Source organism: Petaurus breviceps, unplaced genomic scaffold (genome assembly GCF_028583685.1).
Source record: "Petaurus breviceps papuanus isolate PSGF00001 unplaced genomic scaffold, PetGlider_PUasm1.0 120, whole genome shotgun sequence".
Classification (NCBI taxonomy): Eukaryota; Metazoa; Chordata; class Mammalia; order Diprotodontia; family Petauridae; genus Petaurus; species Petaurus breviceps.
The window spans coordinates 3,309,405-3,330,588 of record NW_027185627.1 but is presented as its reverse complement, the minus strand read 5'-3'; the positions used below and the strand labels follow the sequence as shown (position 1 = coordinate 3,330,588).

The following is a 21,184-nucleotide window of genomic DNA, read 5'->3' as shown; positions in this document are numbered from 1 at the left end:
AAAGGGCATGAGGAGACAATTTTTTAGGGGGAAGAAATACCAATAGCCAGATGAAAAGATGCTCCAATTCCCTAATCAGAGAAATTAAAATCTAGACAATGTTAAGAAACTGTTTTTTATATCTAAGAAAATTGGCAAAATTAGCAAGAAAAAAAAAAGGCAGGGATCAATTTCAAGGCTGGTGGGGCTTCAGGGAAATGAGTAACCTGTTGTTAATATTTCAGAAAACAACAGATTCACAAAATTATATCCTTTGACCCAAAGATTTCATTGCTCAGACTTTATCCTAAAGGTATCATGAAAAGGATACAGGCCTAAGATCAAGACTTGCCTTCACAGAGTTGAAGCGGACCTGTGAGTGGACACCTCTAACAGAGAATAACAACGTGGGTTTTCTTAGTAATGGGACTTCGGAGCTGGGAGAGATCATACCCTCTTTCCACCACCATTTTACAATAAGGAAACTGAGGTCCAGAGAGCACTGGTCATACAGCAATGTATGAGACAGGGCTTCTCAAGCTTCAAACACTTAAAAAAATGTTTTTTTTTTTTCATTCATTTACATTATTCCAGCGTGGGAGCAGACTTCTATCTTGGTCTACCTTTAGTCCTCTAAACTATTGTACCAAACATTTAAATAATCCCAACGACATGATCTTTGTATCCGAGGACTCGTTTTAAATATTACCTATATTGGTCTGAATCTAAGTGGCCCCTCTATACACAGGCTATAACCTTTAAAGTGATACCTTTTTTTTGAAAGGGAAAAGTACAGCTTCGATTTGGATGAATCCTCCCAAAGGCCTGTGATTTAACTGGAGTGAATGCCCTTCTCATGGCAAGGAGCAGTGGAAACTGTGGATCTGGAGTCAGGACACTTGGCCCAAGCCCATGTGACTGGAAGAGAATCATTTAAGCTTTTTTCAAGTCTATTTTCCTTATGTGTAAAATGAAGAGACTGGAATACATGACGCGGAAGGCAGGTCCCTTCTAGCTCTAAGTCACTGGTCTGAAGGCCCCACTACTGCACTAAGGGCCCATACAGGAGTGAGCGTTGGCAGTGGCAGCAGCACCTGGACTGGAATCTGGGCCATCCACCTTCTAACAGAGTCCTCATTCTACTGTATTAGGTCACTTGGCTCCTAAATGTTTCAAAGCACAAGCATCTTAACTTCTCTGTGATTGTCACAGAAAGCAATCTTATTCAGAAGATTTTTTGTTCTCATTTTAAGTTTAATGAACTTTGCTTCTGATTTTTGTTATCAAGATGATAGAAAATTAATTTTCAAGAAAAGGAATCATGGGGCACGGCAAGATCAGCTAAACTACTGCAGCACCAAGCAGCACAAACCAACTATGGCAAACTTAGAAATCTTGTGTTCCCTTAATCTATGCAGCTTTTGTCCATGTCCTCCCATGCATCCTCACCAGAGAAGCTGGTGACCTTCCTTGGATCTCCTGATGTTGCATGACGAATTGAAGGTGAAGGGTTGTCTCTCAGTATAGGACTATACCACCTCTTCTGTATCACATATCTCTCTCATGATATCCTTTATATGGCAACAAAAGTTGAGTAGGCTGTAATCTACCTATAGACTGTAAGATGAAAGCACAAAGTACCTGCAATCAAATAGTAAAACACTCTAGAAAAAGTGGTCTCTTCTGTAAAAATTCACAAACTAGCTTATACTCAGAAAGCACAAAACTAATAAGAGCTAGAAAGAACTTTAATGATCATCTATTTCCCTCTTTCTCAGCCCAAAATATACACTGTAACAATAAAATACCTATTTCTCATTCAATAGGTTCTTAGAAAGGAAGAAAAAATGAAGACTGATTCTTGGATACTCATCTAAATCCATGTCATCAGGACCAATTCTTCTGAGAAACCAATCTCAAATATATGAATTTCTGCTTTAGAGAAACCAATTTTTTTTTTTACTTTGTGGTTCCCATTTGAATTAGCCCTTAAGGCTAACCTCCCCCCGCCCTCCCCAAAAAACAAATCCCAGATTTCTTTCAACATAATAGTTTTTTGAGAAAATACATTACAAAAAGATATTGTGAATTCAGTAGCTCTTAAATAAATTTGTGTTTTATTAATCACAATGGCATCTAAGTACATTTGAAAATAACACTCATTTACAAGATACATTATTTATGCAGGCTACAGAAGAAATATTGTTTATAGTCTCAAAGACCCTTTGTAATCACTGGCCTATAGGCTAGGAATCACAATATGATCACCAGTCAACGGTGGCAGTTAAACTGGACTACCTACACCAATGGTCATTTAAATGTCTTGTGGATACTTATGCCATATAAAGGATATCATGGGAGATACGTGACACGAAAAGAGGTGCTTACAGCTTCACGCGGAGACGCAACCCTTGAGTATCAATTAGTCATGTAACATCAGGGGATGCAGAGGAAGGCCACTAGCACCCCTAGTGAAGACTCAAAGGAGGACACACAGGATGAGAGAACACAGAGAGGCTGTAATCTGTACCAATGGGGGAAACACCCACCTCAAAGAAATGACAAATCCACTGAAGAGAAGTGGTTCTTTACGTTACCTTTCAAAGTCCCAAAATATAGCAGGGATATAGTCAATAAACTATTTTAAAATCATTAAAAATAAATTGACATAGTAAAAAAAAAAACCAACCCAAAAATAAACTAAGCATTGCAAGGAACCTCGGGTCATCTATAGCATTCTACTTAAGGTAAGTAAAGCTATTTCTTATGAACAAGTGCCAGTATCCCAGTAAGAAGTGAAGTACACAGTACATTCTGTTTGCTTGTTACTCTTAACATTTATTAAATGTCAATATTATACTGAAGAGATGTAAGACATGAACTAATTCTTGTCTTCATAGATGTTTACGCACTGAGACAAAATGTATTTTTAAAAGACAAATGTTTCTATCAACCCACACAATTCATGCGCTTTGCAAAATCTGCTGCCATGAAACGAAAAAAATCTGATAAAGCCTAATGCCTAAGAGAAGATGGATATCTATTCTGTTTTACTTTTTCCAGAAATCAGATATTTGGTATGAAAGGGGAAGGCTGGGAACAAGGTCACAACCAAAGAGATAGAAGAGATGAAAAGGAAGGTGGGGATAGTGTGGGGTCACAATGCAACCTGGGGGAGGCAAGACAATTAATATTCCTAACTTCTGTATGGTGAACTGAAATGCAGCAACAGTAAGGGGAGCAAAACCAAATACTTTCTAGCTGCAATGAAACTCAGACTCAAAAAAACATATGTCAGCTGTAGGTTTAACAAATGAGTATGCAGCAATGAAGGATTACTGGCTGCCAGAGGGAAGAATACGGAGAATAAAATGTGTGTGTACACGTACACAAACACACAATCTTGCTCTAGAAACAAAGTACAAGCAAAATTGCATAAGAACATTTTCAGAGCAGTCTACCAACAGGTGAAAAGTGACAGTACAATCTAGATAAAACATAAGAGGTAAAGAGACTTAGAACACAGTAACAGGATAAGAATACTCGGAAAAGGATTCAAATCAAGACATATTTACTAAGCTCCTAAAGGCATTATGCTGGGCTAATAAAACACAACCCATTCTCTCAGTAAATTTATAATCTACTTGAAGAGAAAAAATAGTATGAAAAAATGAAGCAATATAGAATTAACTAATAGTTCGAGAGAAAAGAAGGAAGAATAGAATATATACTGTGACAAAAGGAAAAGGGAATAATAATGAAAAAGAATCATGATTTATAGGGAACATCTGAAAAATCATGATACTTTTTATGTTGCAATTAATGAAATTATAAAGTTATTTTGCAATACTTTTTGGTCAAATCTAAAAGGAGGTGCTGAGCATGGTGAAGAATGAAGGCAGCACCCTACAAGCAATGACAGAGGCAACTAATGATGAAATTGTGTGGAGCAGAGGAGCAAAGGGAGTGAATACAAGTGAGGTTTGGCAAGCATATGAGAGTCGTGTCCAAGGACCCTTGATGGCAGGAAGAACCTCAGATCTTTGTGAACAACACTCCAACTTCAAGAGATAAAAGAAAATGAAAATTGTAGGTGCAATCACAAAACATGGGCTGTTGGAACAGTCTTAAAGAAAGGCCTGATGCTTAAGAATTGGTCTTTTTACCTACATTCAGACTCATGGTAATTTTTTATCTGTAGCTTCAACTCTAATTACAAAGGCTCATTCTGAGAAATAATGTTATGTGTTTTGGGTTGAAGGGAAAAGGAGAAGTAGCTGAGGAATGCAGGAGGTGCTTAATAAATGCTTAATGACTGATCTGTGCTTTTCTTAAATACTGCCTGAAACTGCAGAAGCTAATCCTTCCTATGGAGAAGGATTTCCCATAGGTGATTTTCTTCTTATTTGATTTCCCAATCTGAGTCTCTAACAAGTTCCACTTGGTGGAATAAATGGGTTGATTTCTTAAAAATCTACTAGCCTCACTGAGATTGAGGAGATGAGATTCTAACACAAACACACATAAGACACATACACAAGCAGCTGAAGGGTTTTTGAAGTATTTTGAACAAGAGTGTCTCTGCAAGAAAATGATAAGCTTCATATCATATGAATCCCAGAAACGAACAGCTGGTGCTGTCATTAGATTAGGAAACTGCTGCTACGCCATATTTACACTCCCCTCTCTTCACTCCCAGGCTATTCAAAAACAAAGACAAGATCTGTTCTTCAGTGAGTGCTGACTTTATTGGTTAAAATGGTATTGAAGGTCTGGAGATTAGTACTAGTCTGAAAAAGGAGACTGGACACCACTACTTGATGTCTGGAGGGGCAGAGCTCTCAGACTCAACAGGTCTTGGCGGACAATGTAAAAGGAAATTCTAAGGTATTTTTCTGCATGAGTTAGGTTATGTCACAATAGTCCTCTGTACATAGCATCTTATCACCATAGTAACTACATGAAAACATGAAATCTGCTCTAATTCATCTAACTGAAATTTGGTAATAGGCATATTTATAGAGAAAATTCCTACCTTTTAAAATGCCAACAGAAAATAATAGCCTCTAAAAAAAGTATTCTTCCATTTATTATCTACTCTGCACTCAGAGTTTCTACTCATCACTACTTACTTGAATAAGTTGCCCTTCTAGATTTCAAGCCTTCCATCATGCGGCTCCCACCTTTCCAGTGTTATTTTATATTATTCACCCCTATAAAAAGTTTTCTGTTCCTGTAAAACCTGCTAGCTGCTCCCCCTACACAGCATTCACTCTCTGGTCTGAGTCTTTGCCCAAGTGGTCCCCTCTGTCTGGAACACACTCTTTCATCTGTGCCTTAGGTGTCATCTCTCACAGGAGGCCTCTTCTGATCCCTCCTTCCTCCCAGTTGTGGGCACTCATTTTCTCTCAAAATGAATAACTAGTATTCCTATAGAACCTCAAGGGTTGCAATTTATAAATATTATCTCACTTTATCCTCACAACACTCCTGGCAGGTAGGTATTATTATCCCCATTTTACACATATGGAAACTGAGGCAGGCAGGGGTTATGTGATTGGCTCAGAATGGCACATCTAGTAAGTATCTGAGGTTGAATTTGACTCCAGTTCCAGGTTCCTATCCCCAGTACCTCTTGCTACCTCCTAATTACTCTGTTACTTTGAATTTACTTAATTGGGTACAAGCCATATGCCTCTCCTGCACAAACTAAGATGCCCGAGGGAAAGAACTACATTGTTTTTGTCTTTGTATCCCTTGGTACCTCATACACAGCAGGAGCTTCAATTTAATAAGCATTTATTAAGAATAAGCTGAGCACTGGGGACTTCTTTATTTTAGTCTGGACTAGTAATTTCAATGACAGGGCACAGGTGGATGGAAAATCCCTCTTCTTATAAAGATCAGCAACTCTGTAAATTTACAGTTTTGGAATCTCTGGTTTTCCTGCAAGGATCAGCTTTAGTACCACCTCCTATATAAGACCACACCTGAAGGCGCCCTGCCCATCAAAAAAAATTACTGGGTACATATTTTGTATTTACTGTCGCTGTACAGATTGCTTTCCCCAATAGAATGTAAGCTCCTTCATGGCAGGTATTCCTGGCCTCAATCCTCTCTCTGCTCCACTTTATCCTCTGCTCTGCTTCGAACGGAGATTCCTAAAACACAGGTCTGACCATATCACTGCCCCACCCCCTCAATTCTATCCATTCTAGAAGCTGCCTGTCACCTGTAGATCACAAAAAAAGTCCTGTTTGGTTTTTAAAGCTTCTCACAACCGTTCCCCAGTTTTCTTACACCTTACTCACCTCCACATACTCTGCAATCCAGTGATGTGGTTCCCAGGCCGTTCTCCAGAATCCAAATCACTTTTCAGGACAGTCCCCTATCCCTGGAATGTCTCTCGTATCTCTGCCTCCCGGCTTCCTTCAAGTCTCAGTTGAAGTCCTACCTTTTGCAGAAGCCTTTCCCGGACCTCTTTAACTGAGACTACCTCCAATTCATCCTGTTTGTAGGTGGCTGTCTGCATGTTGTCTCCCCCATTAGACCATGAACTCCGAAGGAAGGAACTGCTTTGGTGTCCCCAGCACTTAGCACAGTGTCTGGCACGTAGTCATGTGCTTGTTGACTAGTTGGCTATTTTGATTTTTGTCTTTCCGTACCCAGAGTCCAAGACTTTGAGAGTTTAAATGGCCTTTCCATGGTCACACACTAAGGCACAGCTAGAATCTGAACCCAGATCTTTCTAATTCCAAGGCCAACCAAGATGCATCACAAGACTTAATTACTAAACTACCACTGTGTCAGTGGAAAAGTACATAAAATTTTGTGTCTAAATAACTGAATTTGTTTCATACATTCTGAGAGGAAATTTCTTTATCATATAGAACTGATATGTTTCCACGAAACAAACACAGACAGAAAATATTACATCTAAGGACTTTTTTAAAAGCCTTAGAAAGGACAATACAGTGGCAGAACAGTGCTATATTATTATTCTGTAGTATTCTAGAAAAACAATAGGAAGCTTTTTTATAACCAAGTAAATAGCACCCCTCACTTCTTGAATAAGATCACTGGAATCAGAAATAGCATCTATAAGCTTTTAAAAATGTGATTTTTTTTTTCTCAAAGTGAGAAAATTTCTCAAAAACATAGTTCCCTTTCAGTTGATTACTTTAGACAGGAGTCAACCATAATAAGCTGACAGCAACATAATTTAGTAAAAGAAACCTAAATTTCATACACATTACTAATTTTAGAGAAGGGCCCAATGCAATGAAGATGTATTACAAGAAGCACAAAAAAAAAGCAGAGAGAGCAAAGTAAGGAGACAAAACTACGTAGCTATTTAGTCTCCCTTCTCTGCTGGTTCTGGATGAAAAAAAAAATGTTAATTCATAGGTAAATAGAATGTATCCAGCTAGTTCTAGTTCTTGAAAGAAAACTGACCACTAACTAAAAACTGCATTTTCTCTATTTATTACTTAATATAAGATTGAGAAGGTAGAGAGAACCTCAGAGATCATTTAATTCAACCAACTTCAGAGAACAAATGAAGAAACCAAGGCCCAGAGACATTTAGTAATTTGACCAAAGTTACGCACCCAATTAGTGGTGGAGGCAGGACTAAAACCCTCTCCTTTTACACTATTGTGATGAGAGTACTTGGCAAATGTTCAAGTGCCACATAAATGGGCATAGTTTTCTTAGAATTTGTATTTCTGAGCTCCTAGCCACCTGTTCTTTCCACCAAACTACCATTCACATAATAAACCATATATTGAGCAGACTAGGTATTGTTCCTTGAACTTCTGATAAAGAAAGTATAATACAACAAAAACCACAAATTAGTTAAGATAAGTAGATACAAAAAGAGACTTGGGGATTCAAGAGTGAGAAGGTGAAATCAACTACGACTCTATCACCATAACTCAGTTATTTCACAGCTAAGAACAGCTGGTATTTTTTGACCAGTAGGTAACTTTAATCAACAACTTTATCAAAAGTGTGTTCTTTTTCCAAGAGCACAGAATATGGTTAATGAAATGCTAAATAAAGGCCTGCTAATGGCTGACCAGTTCAGACCTAATTGAATAAGCACTTTATTTCTTTTTTTTTAAAGCAATCGGGGTTAAGTAACTTGCTCAAGGTTACATGGCTAGTTATTTCTGGGTGTGGTGCTAAGTATCTGAGAAGCACTTTATTCCTTATCCATAACTTAAAAAAAAAACCAAATAGTGGAAGACTGAAAGATGGACAAATGTAACAGGTCATGGTCAAATACACAATGTCAAAGGGAGGATATGATTTGTTAAAAAGCAGATGTTCCAGAGTTAGGAAGAATATTTTTTTCATCGTATTTGATGATACATATTGGTTTTGGATCACATTCATTTCCCTCCTTGTTCCAATACATCTTTCTTATAATAAAGGGGAAAAAAGCTCAGTAAAACAAATGAACTGTATTTGACAGTATGTACTGTAGTCAATATCCATAGTTTTCCCAATTCTGCCTGCTGACCTGTCTCACTGATACAAGATACCACAATGTATGACTGAATAAAAGGCCCTGAGAATGTTAATCTGGTTGCCGTTATCTGTATCATACTTCAGAATCTAGAGACTGGCACAGGAGAATTAAATTATAAATTCGGACCACGAACACGCTTTTGTTCTTCGTATGAGCTCATGAACATCTGTGCAAGGGACAGCTTCTCAGCAGTGGAGCCAAGAGCAAGATCCCACTTCCCTGAAAACAATCCCCAAAAGTCAGCTTCTCTCTCCATTTCCCTTTCTCCTGTCTTTGTCCCCTCAATCAATTGCGATGCTAAAAAAATCCGAAAGCATATATTTGTGAACAGAAGTAACAGATGTGACGCTCTGCTTATCCACCAATCACCTGCTTCTTTGCAGTCCTCACAAAGTGACAGAGGCATCCCAAATGTTCATCAGAGATGGGACTTTTCCATATAAAAGAGGAAAACTGAGAAGCCATCTTTGGAAGTCCTGTCACATGCACCACTTCTGACAAAGGATACGGAGGATCACCCTAATGCTTTTTTGTTCAGTTATTTTCCAGTTGTGTCCCACTCTTTGTGACCCCTCCTTAGATCTCAATCAGGCACACACAATATCTTTTTAAAGATCCCACTTGGACACAAGTCTTTGCATTGGCTTTTCTCTTTTTACTTTCCCTAGTGTGGATATTTAAGTACCTCAATAACTCAAGATCTTTGCTGACAAATGTAGGAATTAAAATAGGGGAAAACTGATCAAAAGAAACAGGAGAATAGGGAATAGTACTTCCAGATCTCAAATTATATTATAAAGCAATAGTTATTTTTTAAAAATGCCACCTGGAATTGGTTAAAAAATAGATATACGGGGGCAACTAGGTGGCACAGTGAACAGAGCACTGGTCCTGGTGTCAGGAGGACCTGAGTTCAAATCCAGCCTCAGACACTTGACACACGTACTAGCTGTGTGACCTTGGGGCAAGTCACTTAACCCCAACTGCCCTGCCTTCCCCCCTCCAAAAAAAAGATATAGATCAGACTAGAATAGACTAAACAAGGGAGAATCAGAAATATTAGAACTCAATAAACCAGTGTTTGAAAAAATGGAGAATATAAGTTACCTAAGAAAAAACTCCTTATTTGATTAAAAAAACTAGGAAAACTGTTGTGGTCCCATTCTGTTCCACCTTCTCTGGCAGACTGCCCCCTCTTATCATCCCTACTCTCTTACTAATCTTCAATTGGCTCCTTTCCTACTGCCTACATACAGGTCTCCTCTATTCTCAAAAAATTCGTACTTGGTCCATCCTATCTTGATACCTGTCAGTTATTATCCCACATCTCCCCTTTGGGGTTAAACTCATTGACAAGTCCCTCCACAATAGATGCCTCCATTCCTTTCTCTTCACTCTTCTTAACTCTAAAAATCTTGCTTCTGACCTCATTAACTGAAATTGCTCTCTCCAAAATTACTAATGGACCAGTTCTCATTCTTCTTGGCTCCTCCACAGCTTTTGACAATCAGTCTCCCCTCTTTTCCTTGATAGTCTTCTCTATAGGTTTTCATGACACTCTTCATTCTCCACCTACCTGTCTGCTTCTTCTCTGTCTTCTTTGCTGGATGTTCACGACCACTAACCATGGAGGTCCCCTTAGGATCTGTCCTAGCCCCTCTTCTTTTCTTTTTCCATACTATTTCTCTTGGAGATCTCATCAGCACCCATGGTTTCAATTATCATCTCTAAGCAAGTGCTTCTCACATCTACTTGTCTAGACCAAACTTCTCTATTGACCTTCTATCTCATATCTTTACCTGCCTTTTAGTATCTCTTGAAAACCATGTCCTGTGGATCTCCTGTAATCCAAAACTGAACTCGTTATTAGGTGATTGAAACAGGATACTAACTCAGGATAATAATTAGAAATGACTCCAAGCCTAGCATTCTATTTTATAGGTCATATAAAGCTGCCTTGTAAAAACCACAGATATCAATAAAATAATTTTTTTTCTAAAGAGAGAGTTATTTTGTGCCATGCCACTCAGGCATTTGTACAGTGTATTTTAGGACTGACACTGACAAACTGGATCACATCTAGAAGGGCAACCAAGGAGGTGGGAGGACCCGAGACCACATCAGATGAGGACTAATTGGAACTTCAGGATCTTTAGCCTAGAGAAGAGCTGACTTAGTTTGGTGGGGGAGAAAATGCCAAATTCACATCTGTGAAGGACTGTCGAGGAGAAGAAAGGAAGAGAAGGAAGGAAAGGAGCTAAGCATTTACATAGTACCCACTACATGCCAAGTGCTTTACAAATATTATCTCATTTGATCCTTACAACAACCCATCAAGGTAGGTCTTGTCATTTTTCCCCTTTGATGGCTGAGGAAACTGGGGAAAACAGAAGTTAAGTGGTTAAGTTACTTGCTTAGGGTCACACAGCTAGTAAGAATCTGAAACCAGATTTTAATTTTGGGTCTTACTGACTCCAGGCCCAGCACTGTGCCACCTAGCTGGAATGAGAAAGGGATGAGGATTGAATTAGAAAAACAGTTGGATTTGTTTAAGCCTCAAGTAAGGAAAACTTTCTTTATTGTGTGAACTATCTAAAAATGGAATTGTTCCCTATAGAAGGGTGTAAGACATCCACATGGGAGGTCTTAAGTGGTGGTTGAGGGATATTGTTGGAGTTGAAGGACCTGGATCTGAATGCCAGCTCTGACCTTGGGAAAGTCTCTTTGGCTGCAGCTCACCTAAAAATGAGTGTGTCTGACTACATATATGAGCTTAGAGAAACAATGTCACAGAAGATAAAATGCTGGGTTTGGAATCAAAGAATCTGGGTTCAAATCCTACCCCTGTCCCTTATCACCTATGTAAATCTAAGCAATAATTCATTGTCTTGGTTTCCTCATTTGTAAAATGAGGATTGCTAACTATACCAGCTCTAAATTCTATGATCCTTTGAAAGACTTGTCCCATACTTCTTCTCTTCTTCCAGTTTCATGTTTTTTTGTTCCCTCTTGCTTCCTTCCTTCTTCCCTCTCCTCCTCTCCCTACCTCTAAATTCTAGCTTATCTTTCATGGCCCAGCTCAAGTTCTACTTTCTCTATCAGTTCTTCTTCAATTGCTCTAACTCATAGTTCTCTTTCCCATCTGTGAACTCCAATAACACTTTACTATTTATAGCAGTATTTTCCAAACTATGTTCCATGGAAGTAGTGTTCCACAAAACAGGAACAAAGTTGCCAGAAAATGTCAACACCATTAATGTTCCTCTTCTAAAATATATGAAAATATCTCTGTGTCAAAATAGTGTGTGCATACACACACACACACACACACACACACACTTAATTTTCACCTTTCCTTATATCCCCAGTACCTAGCACAATGCCTGGCACATAATAAGCACTTAAAAATCCTTGTTGACTTGTAATATGAAGCACAATTTGGGGCAGCTAGGTGGCACAGTGAGTAAGAGCGCCGGCCCCAGAGTGGGGAGGACCCAGGATCGGTTCCGGCCTCAGATACTTAACACCCAATTGCCAACAACCTAAGTTACTTAACCCCAATTGCTTTAAAAAAAAAAATATGAAGCATAATTTTCTAACTCCATTCCCCTTTATTTTGAGGGTATTCCATATCTGCAAACTCCACAGGCCAGAATTTATGGGTTCAAATCGTAAAACTTCCAAGGCAAAATTAGTTTAGGAAACTGGTCTAGATAACTTAGATTACTACTTACTACCTTACATGGTTACCTGTTTTATGTATACACATCATATCTCTGCAGGAAGATTAAAATTCCTTGTAGGTCAAGATCTTGTGTTTCATTTCTTCTACATCTCATTAGTGGCAAACATATTGCCTCACACCTTGTAGGGCTCAATAAATACATAATGAATATAGTACAGGAACACTAAAGCAAGTCCTTCCTATCTTTTTTTTGAGAGGCAACGAGTTGTGGACAGAGGTAATTAGGAAGCTCTAAGTTCAAGTCTAAATCCTTACCTCTAACTAGTTGTGTGGCCATGGGCAAGTTATTTTCCTTCACTGGACCTCACTATTCTAATCTGTGAAAGGTCCTTTTCAGCACTCCCATTTTTGGGATGCTATGAAAGACAACAGAAATAAAGTAATAAGGTACTCCATTAATCATATCTAATTACCCCTTACCTTAGTCCATTTCATTAAATCCTCTCAACTCTCTAGTTCAGTTCTTCACAAATCTAAGAAGTATGCTTTGTAGCATTTCTTTTTTGGAAGACAATTGGGTTTAAGTGACTTGCCCAAAGTCACACGGCTAGTAAGTGTGTTAAGTGTCTGAGGCCTGATTTGTACTCAGGTCCTCCAGACTTCAGGGCTGGTGCTCTATTCACTGCGCCACCTAGCCACCCCTTGCCTGTAGCATTTCTATTCCACACATCATTAATAGTAATTCATGTAAATGACTGGTCATTCATCAATTGCTTAAAAATTTTATGCAGGGTTAAAAACAAATGAGTAAGGGAAGATGTCAGTTTGTTTAAATTAACTGAGTACCAATACTAAAAGTTATTGGATGTTTCTTCCCAGGAAGATTCTCCTCTTGGTTTCCTGTTGAAAAGGGGGAATGCAGTTAAACCTTAACCAGCTCAAATAAGGAATAAATTGCCTAAAACCCACTTTACCAATCTTACTGTTTTCACCTCTCTTTTTTCTATTCCCCAATATACACACTCTCTCATTTGAGAGTATGGATCCAGAGACAACTCAGAGAAAGAACACTAACTATGGAGTTGAACTTGAAACCCAGCCCTGTGGACAACCTAACTTATGTGATCTTAAGAAATCAGCCTCTCAGCATCTCAGGTTAGGCTTCTGATGACTGCTTCCTTCTCCCTCCTTGCTTCTCTTTCAAATAAATGGAAGATATTATTTAAAGAACACAGTAGGGGTGGCTAGGTGGCATAGTGAATAGAGAACCGGCCGTGGAGTGAGGAGGACCTGAGTTCAAATCCGGCCTCAGACACTTAACATTTACTAGCTGCGTATCCTTGGGCAAGTCACTTAATCCCAATTGCCCTCCAAAAAGCAAAAAAAGAAAGAAAGAACACAGTAACAATTAATTGAAGGTAATCCCTCTGCAGTTGGATGTACTGCTACTGCTTAAGAACTTACAAAATGTTACTATTGTGTTTAAGTTGGTCATATTTCATATGACATTATTTATTGAATGTCTATTATGTGCTACTGGAAATATAACAGAAAACCCAATCCTTGACCTCAAATAAGGAAATAAGGGACATATCTATTAAAAGAAAAATAACAATACAAAATAACAGTTGGAAAGTAAGAGCTAACAATGGACAAAAAGTGCCACAGAACACTAAGTACTATTTACAGGGAGAAAGTACAATCAACTTGATCAGCTCAGCATATAAAGAAGGCATACTTCTCAACAATGAAAGGATCTAAGACAACTCCAAAAGATTCATGATGGAAAATGCTATCCACCTCCAGAGAAAGAACTATGGAGTCTGAATGCATATCAAAGCATACTATTTGCTCTCTTTCTTTTTCTTGTCTTCTTCACAACATGACTAGTGTGAAAATATGTGTAATAAGAATGTATATGTAGAGCCTTTATCAGATTGCATGCCATCTTGAATGAGAGGAGAAAGGGAAGGGAGGCGGAGAAAATTTAAAACTCAAAAGCTTATGGAAATGAATGCTAAAAATTAAAATTAAACAAATCAATTTAAAGAAAAAAAGACATAAAAGGAAACTGCTTTGTCCTGTTCTCCTATCCTGAGAAATTCAAAAGAAAATCTTCGTAAGTTGGGAGACAGTGAAAATATCTTACTCTTAAAAACCACTTTTAAGGTATTGTTAAATTATAAATAGAAGACAAAGAATCTATATGCCTAATAAATTAGGGGTGAAGATAACATTTTTGCATAAAAGGCTGGCCAAGTGCTACATATAATCCATGGCTCAGCTGTCACATATGCCTCTTTTTCTCACTCTTCCTTACTGATTTTCCTTCTCCACTTCTATCAAACCTATTTCTTAAGTCAACCATTGGCACTCAACAACAGAAAGGTACCATATTGTTATTAGGTGTAATAAAGTACTGTTAACTCCATTTTAATATAAACTGAGGGCACTTAAAGCTAATAAAATCTCACAAAGGCAAAGCAAGGCCTCCTTATTAACCTAGTTTATCAAATGATATAAGATAAGTAAAGAACTTGGTAAATCTTAAAGGACTATATGAATGTTACTTTATAATTATTATTGTTTTTGTTATTATATAGGTAAAGTTTCCTTTAAAATTCAGTTTCCTATCTACAGATATTCCTACAGAAGTTCACAATCATGGGTCTTCTGCAAAGAGTCCAAACTCATTCCCAGAGGGACAAAAAAGGAACTCATGGCTGATATTTAGTTTCCTTTCTCAATACATTAAAAGAAGTCAAGATTTTCAGTGTCATCAAGTAGCTGCTTAAAATGATTAGTTCACTTTTACTCAAAACTTTTTTTATTTGAAAATAGAAAAGCAAGTTAACCCTGGTAGAAATATTACCATCTTTCTCCAAAATAAGAAAAAGCTTTTTATGAAATCAAGTTTTCAATGCTACTCCCACTTCCAAATCCACTGGGTAGTTTTTAGCCCAAGAACTTGGAAGTTTACATTCAACTTCATTCTGAAACTTGTAAGTACTTGGAACTTAACAATTTGGTTTAGTACTGGAATATAAGGAGCACCTGGCCCTGTCAAGTGAGCTTAGTTGGCTCTAAAGAACAAAAAGATTACAATCAATCAACAAGCACTTATTAACTGCCTACTTTGTGCTAACGGGTATATGAGGTGTTCAGGAGAACCAGTACCTCTGGTGTGAGGGCTTGCCAAGCCCTTTTCAGGGCTCCTCATTAACCTTTGGTGTCCACCTGATTCACCCAATTCTCATCTTCAGCTGCAAGAAGTTAAAGTATATGTAGTAGTAATACCCCAGTAAACTATCTCGACAGATGGGTTACACTAGGTTGAGGATAATCACCAGGCACCACTTACTGATAGGCTTGGGGCCTGTCTACCCCAATCATTTGATAACTTTCTCCAGGAGAATGAGATGAGAACAGATGAGAACAATTTGTTCCCTTGGCCATCAAGGAGGGTGAAGCAGGCACTATGGTGTGCTGAGAGCTTGTCAGACATAGAAGATGCCAAGGTAATACACTGCATCCTGGGACATTGCCACTCATCTTGACTTCTGTCCAGCCACTGGACTTGGATGACTCAGGAAAAAAGGTCGAAGCTGATGACTTCGTACAACTCTGCCTCACTTAAATCTAATTTCATACACAAGTCAAGACATTACCCATGATGTCATTGGTCCTCTTTGAACACAGGACAAACAACTCTGTGCTACATGCTGGGGACAAAAACCAAACAGTTCTTACCTTCTAAGGAGCATACATTTTATGGAGGAAACAACATGCATACATATAAGTCAAAACAAGAAGTAGGGGCAGCCAGGTAGCACAGCAAGTTAAGAGCACCGGCCCCAGAGTTGGGATGACCTGGGATGGAATCCGGGCTCAGACACTTAGCACCCACCCAGAAACACCTGGCCGTGTGACCTTGAGCAAGTTATTTAACCCCAATTGCTTTAAAAAAAAAAAAGATATGAAGTAAACAGTCAAGGCGCAAGGAGTCTTCCTTCCAGGGGAGGGTATCTATATAAAAAGACTTTTGATGGGAAACAGCACTTTAAGCACAGAAGGAAGTCAGATATCTAATAAGTACATCTGCAGGAGTCAGTACATTCCAGGCATTGTGGGGTGGGAGAATAGGTGGTGCAAAGGCATAGAGTACAAATGTATTGTTATACAAAGAGCAGCAAATAAGGCAGTATGGTTCTGGAAGAGGAGTAATGAATGTGTAATAAGCCTGGAAAGGTAGACTGGAGTCAGATTGTGAAGGGCTTCAACTGCCAAACGGGGAAGTGTGTATTTTATCCTAAAAGGCAATTGCAGGTACCATTAGGACATTATAAGCAAGAAAAGTGGTCTAAGCTTTAGAAATATCACTTTGGCAGCTGTGTAGAGTGAGTATCAGAATTCTACAGTGGAACACCTAAGGTAAGGATTAACCACTAAAAATATGTATTCAGTATATAAAGAACTACTATGGAGAGATCAAAAAAAGATCTATTTCCCAAGCAAGTTCTATATCATACACTTAATAACTTACTGTGCTTCCTTTTAAAATAATTCCATAAGTCTAAAGAGACATTTTTTCATTCAATTAAAACATACCAGAAAACATGTTTAGATTCACATTATAATCTACATGGAAATGCCATTCTCCTTCAACAAATATTAAAATGGAGGAAAGGTTAAAGTGACATCATCAAACTAACAATTCTACTTATCCATCCTCGACAAGTCTGTATAACCACCACACTAATATAGTACAGTTGAGCAGCTATATGTTATTAAACAAACTTATTAATTAGAAACAATTTATATGGCATTGCGAAAATTTGGCAGTGTGTGAAGAGCAAACTTTTTTTTAATAGCCTATATTGGGCAATCTGTTTAGCTTTGTGCCAGTGAGGTCAAGCTCACTAGTGTAATTCCTTGAACAGATCAATTATTTCCCATATGCCACATACAAAAGGTTGAGATTTATAATCTAACACTCTCACAAAGGTGTGCAAAAGGTAGTGGGGAAAAAATTCAAATAACTAAAAGTGTATTATCTTACTGATGAAGAAAAAGTAAGGAGTTCACTAAAAACCTCAAAGATGCAGAGACAAGGTCTGCATAATTTACTATATAAACACTCAGCATAATAGCAAAACCACATTTCATCATTTAAGGATATGATTTTTGTCTACCAATGCTGATAATAATTCCTACAAAACTCAGCAGGATGGTCCTGAGAGTTGAAGCTAAAATGTTGTCACTTTGTACCCAACCTTATATGGAACCTGACTTGGCTACAACAGGCCTCTCACAGGCCAGGTTGGGTCACTGGGCCCCAATCATGGCCAAGGAGGCAAATATTTGATGATAAAAGGAAGCAACATGGTATAATATGAAAAAGCACAAAATGTGATGTCAGAGGAGGTCGGTTCATTCAAAATGCCTGACATTTATTACAAGTGACCGTGAACATCACTTCACCTCCCTCTGCCTCAGTTTCCTCATCTCTAAATGGAGGGAATAGAACAGGACCTCAGAGGTCCCATCCAGCTCAGTATCTCCCAATGTTTCTAACGAGGGCCCAGGCATGCCAAGTTCCAACGGTGCATTTAATCCTGATTATACAGGAAATCCCAAAACCCCTGAATGGGCTTCAAGCCCCGAGAGCCTTTCAAAAACAGCAACAGAAACCCCAAACCTTCACTTTCCCCGTAAACTGCGGTTACCCGCCTCCTGCGGAACATTCCTTCTACGAAATGAGCTTTTGTTTCCTGCTCGGCCGAGCTCCTCTCTCCCTGAGGACGAGGGCAAAGGAGCTCGCCGGGCTGCGGCCCTCCAGGGCCCGGCCCGGCCCGGATACAGCCCCCGGTCGGGGGGAGCTCGTCTCCGCACCGGCCCGGCCCGAGTCGGGCACCTTCTGGACCCTGTTTCCTCCTCCCCGGGGCCGGCCTGGTCCCCGCCGCATCCCGCCCCAGCGGCTCGGTGGCTGCCCCCTCCCCCACCCGGGCCTGATCCCTGCCAGGGTGATTCCCACCCACCCCCAAACGTAGTCCGGCCCCGCGTCACCAGGCCCCGCAGCCCAAAGGCCGGGGCGGGACGCCACCCGGCTCCTTCCGTCCCTCCCTACTTTTTCGGTCCCCGTTCACCCCTTCCCACCCACTCGCTCTGGGCCCGCGGGGAGTCTCCCAGGGGACACATGGCGAGGGGTCCGAGCCACTGGCAAGGACGGCGATGCCACCCCCGGGAGGGAGCTGGGGGGTCGGAAGAGGATCGGACCCAAGCTCCCCAACGAGGTGGCCGCGGAGCGAGTTGCTCACCGTTGTGCTCTGTCCGCAGGCTTCGCCACCTCTACAGAGCTGCCGGAAGTGGCCACGCAACGCGGATGGGGGCGGAGCTCCCGGGCCCCCTCGCTTAATTATTCATGGAGGGGGAGGAGCTAGCGACATCTCCCGGCGTGCCACCGAGCAGGCCGGCCCGTCCGCTCAAATCCTTAAAATCTGGGCAGTGGCTGGAGGGCAAGGAGGGCCGAGGGTCAGGCTAAGAGGGACAGGCCTTTACCTTCCAGTACTTTTACATTTGACCTCTCAACAAATTCCTTTCACACTGATCCACACCGCCAGCCCACGAGGAGGGCAGGGCAGGTAACCTAGTTTGACCAAATGGAAACAGACATAACTAAAGCTACCTGCCCCGAGGCAAAGAAAGAACTGTTCCTAGAGTAGACCCACCCAGATTCCCTTCAGGGGGCTCATTAAAGACTTGACTTTGCCTAGTTGGGGCACTAACGCTTCTTCTAGGAGGCTCAACTGGAAATTTCCCCCCATCCTGAAATCTTTTAGCAACTAGTGTCTGCATCATTCTTTCTGCACATACAGACTTGTAGTGTCCTCTTAATGATCTTTGTCTATATCATCTCTCCCAAACACATATGACAGATGCTCAAAATAAATGCTTTTTGAAATGAATGCTATTTCTTTGCACTTCCCGTGACTTCTAATATAGGGCTAGTCCCATAGTAGTTGCTGAAATATTTTCCAACGATTTCTTCACAGTGGTCTGATACACTTAAGAATTTTACCTTCTCACGGTCCTATGCCAGTTTCTGGAATTAACCATGTTAACCCCTTATCTCCCTTTCGGAGCTATAGGATAAAACGGATAAAGGCATGACCTTGCAGTTAGGAAGACCTGGTTGTTCAAGTCCTGACTGGTTTTATGTGCCTATGGCTAAATTATTTAATCATTCTTGGCTCAACTTTGCCCAACAAAAAAAACCAACAGAAGAAAAAAAAATAAAGCACCTCTCACCCCTAGAACCTCTCAGCCTAAATAAAAGCAACCAACCTTCCAATCAGTCAACAAAACTTAGTCTAATAATCTGCACTGCACTAAAAACCATGGAAATCTTTTTAATATTGTATCTTGAGTCCAGCACTTCTGGGAGAATGTGGGGACACTGTTCCCCAAGTTACATCTTTTCCCACAATTTCCCTCTACAAATTAGAATAGAAACTTCACAAGGAAATAAATATTGGCACTAAAACTTTCTCTCCATCAACCTGCTTCCAGCCAGAAATTTCACCATTAAAGAGCCATTGCTTTAGATCTAAAGACTTTTTAGAGTTCTGATCCCTGCTTTACAATGCAAATTCTCCCCACTCCCTAACACCACCTTTTATTTTAAACTATTATTATCTAGTTACTAGTTAACAAGCAAAGACGAGGAAACAAAAGAAACCAAAGAAGAGGAAACAGTTGGGGACGGAGGAGGGGGAGGAAATTAAAGTACTGGGGTGCCAAGAGGGCTAACTTGAGGTTAGATTTAATCAATTTAACCTCATCGGAATAGCTTGAGAAAAACCCCCCACAAAATTTGGGCACAGAAGACCTCAGTCCAAATCCTGACTCTGCTACTTACAAGTAGAAAAACCTTGAGTCAGTTCATTTCATCTAGGAGCTGTGTAATTTGGGGGCAACTTACTTCACCTCCCCTACATTTCCTCATCTAAAAAACAAGGGAGTCGGACAAGGTCAACTACAAGATCTCTCCCAGCTCCAATGCCTATGATCTCAAGTAACTAACTCTAAGCTTTTCACGTTGCTCCCACCATCCACTTCCTTCATTCCTATCCTTATGGTGCTGAACAAAGTAGAAAATCATGAAGTCATGCAGACTGGGTACTTTATAAACGTATGTAACCTAATCTCAAATGGACACCCACTACATAAAGGTAATCATTGTATTCCTCTCTAAATCATTCATTATCACACTCACCATAAACTGTAGCAAATTTTCTTTACTACCTTCCAGCCTCCTATGACACCCCCCAAACACTTTCTAAGCTATAGGTCATAACTCATACTTCATCCCCCAAATTGAAGTTATTCCCTGTGAGTTCCTCTTCATTCCCTCTTTGTCTCACACCATTCACACATCTTCTACTCTTTCCCCTATTACACCCATCCACATCATGCTCAATAATGATAGGTTACCCCCAAGGTTCTGTTCTAAGCCCTCCTCTTTTCTTTCTGTAGTATTTTGACTGCTGATCTCATCAGCTCCCAAGGATTTAATTAACATCTCTATGGAAATGATTCAGATCTGTTTATACAGCCCTAACCTCTCCCCTGACCTCCAGTCTAGAATATAACTATTGGATATCTTTTTTTTTTTGGAAGGCAATTGGGGTTAAGTGACTTGCCCAAAGTCACATGCCTGAGGCTGGATTTGAATTCAGGTCCTCCTGACTCCAGGGCCAGTGCTCTATTCACTGCGCCACCTAGCCACCCTAACTATTGGATATCTCAAACTGAATGCCCAGTAGATCTCTTAAAACTCAATATATCCAAAACTGAATTTATTTCTCTCCCCAACTCTCCCATTTCCAATTTCCATATTACCATAGAAGATACCACCATCTTTCCAGTCATGAAGGTTCATAACACAATCATCTCCTTCACCTCTTCACTTTCACTCTCCCTCC

At 39.9% G+C, this 21,184-nt stretch overlaps 1 protein-coding gene across 4 annotated transcripts in view; it reads right to left on the bottom strand.

The window, feature by feature from the left end:
- HMOX2 (heme oxygenase 2) overlaps positions 1-18,624 on the bottom strand; it is a 30,824-nt gene extending 12,200 nt beyond the window's left edge. For 3 of the 4 annotated variants that reach the window (XM_069089431.1, XM_069089440.1, XM_069089458.1), the window contains exon 1: positions 18,518-18,624. The gene's annotated coding sequence lies outside the window, so the exon portion shown is untranslated. Of the gene's footprint in view, positions 1-1,428; positions 1,549-18,517 lie in introns of those variants that run through there. The other variant, XM_069089450.1, reaches the window with a different exon arrangement.
- Between the last annotated feature and the right edge of the window lie 2,560 nt (positions 18,625-21,184).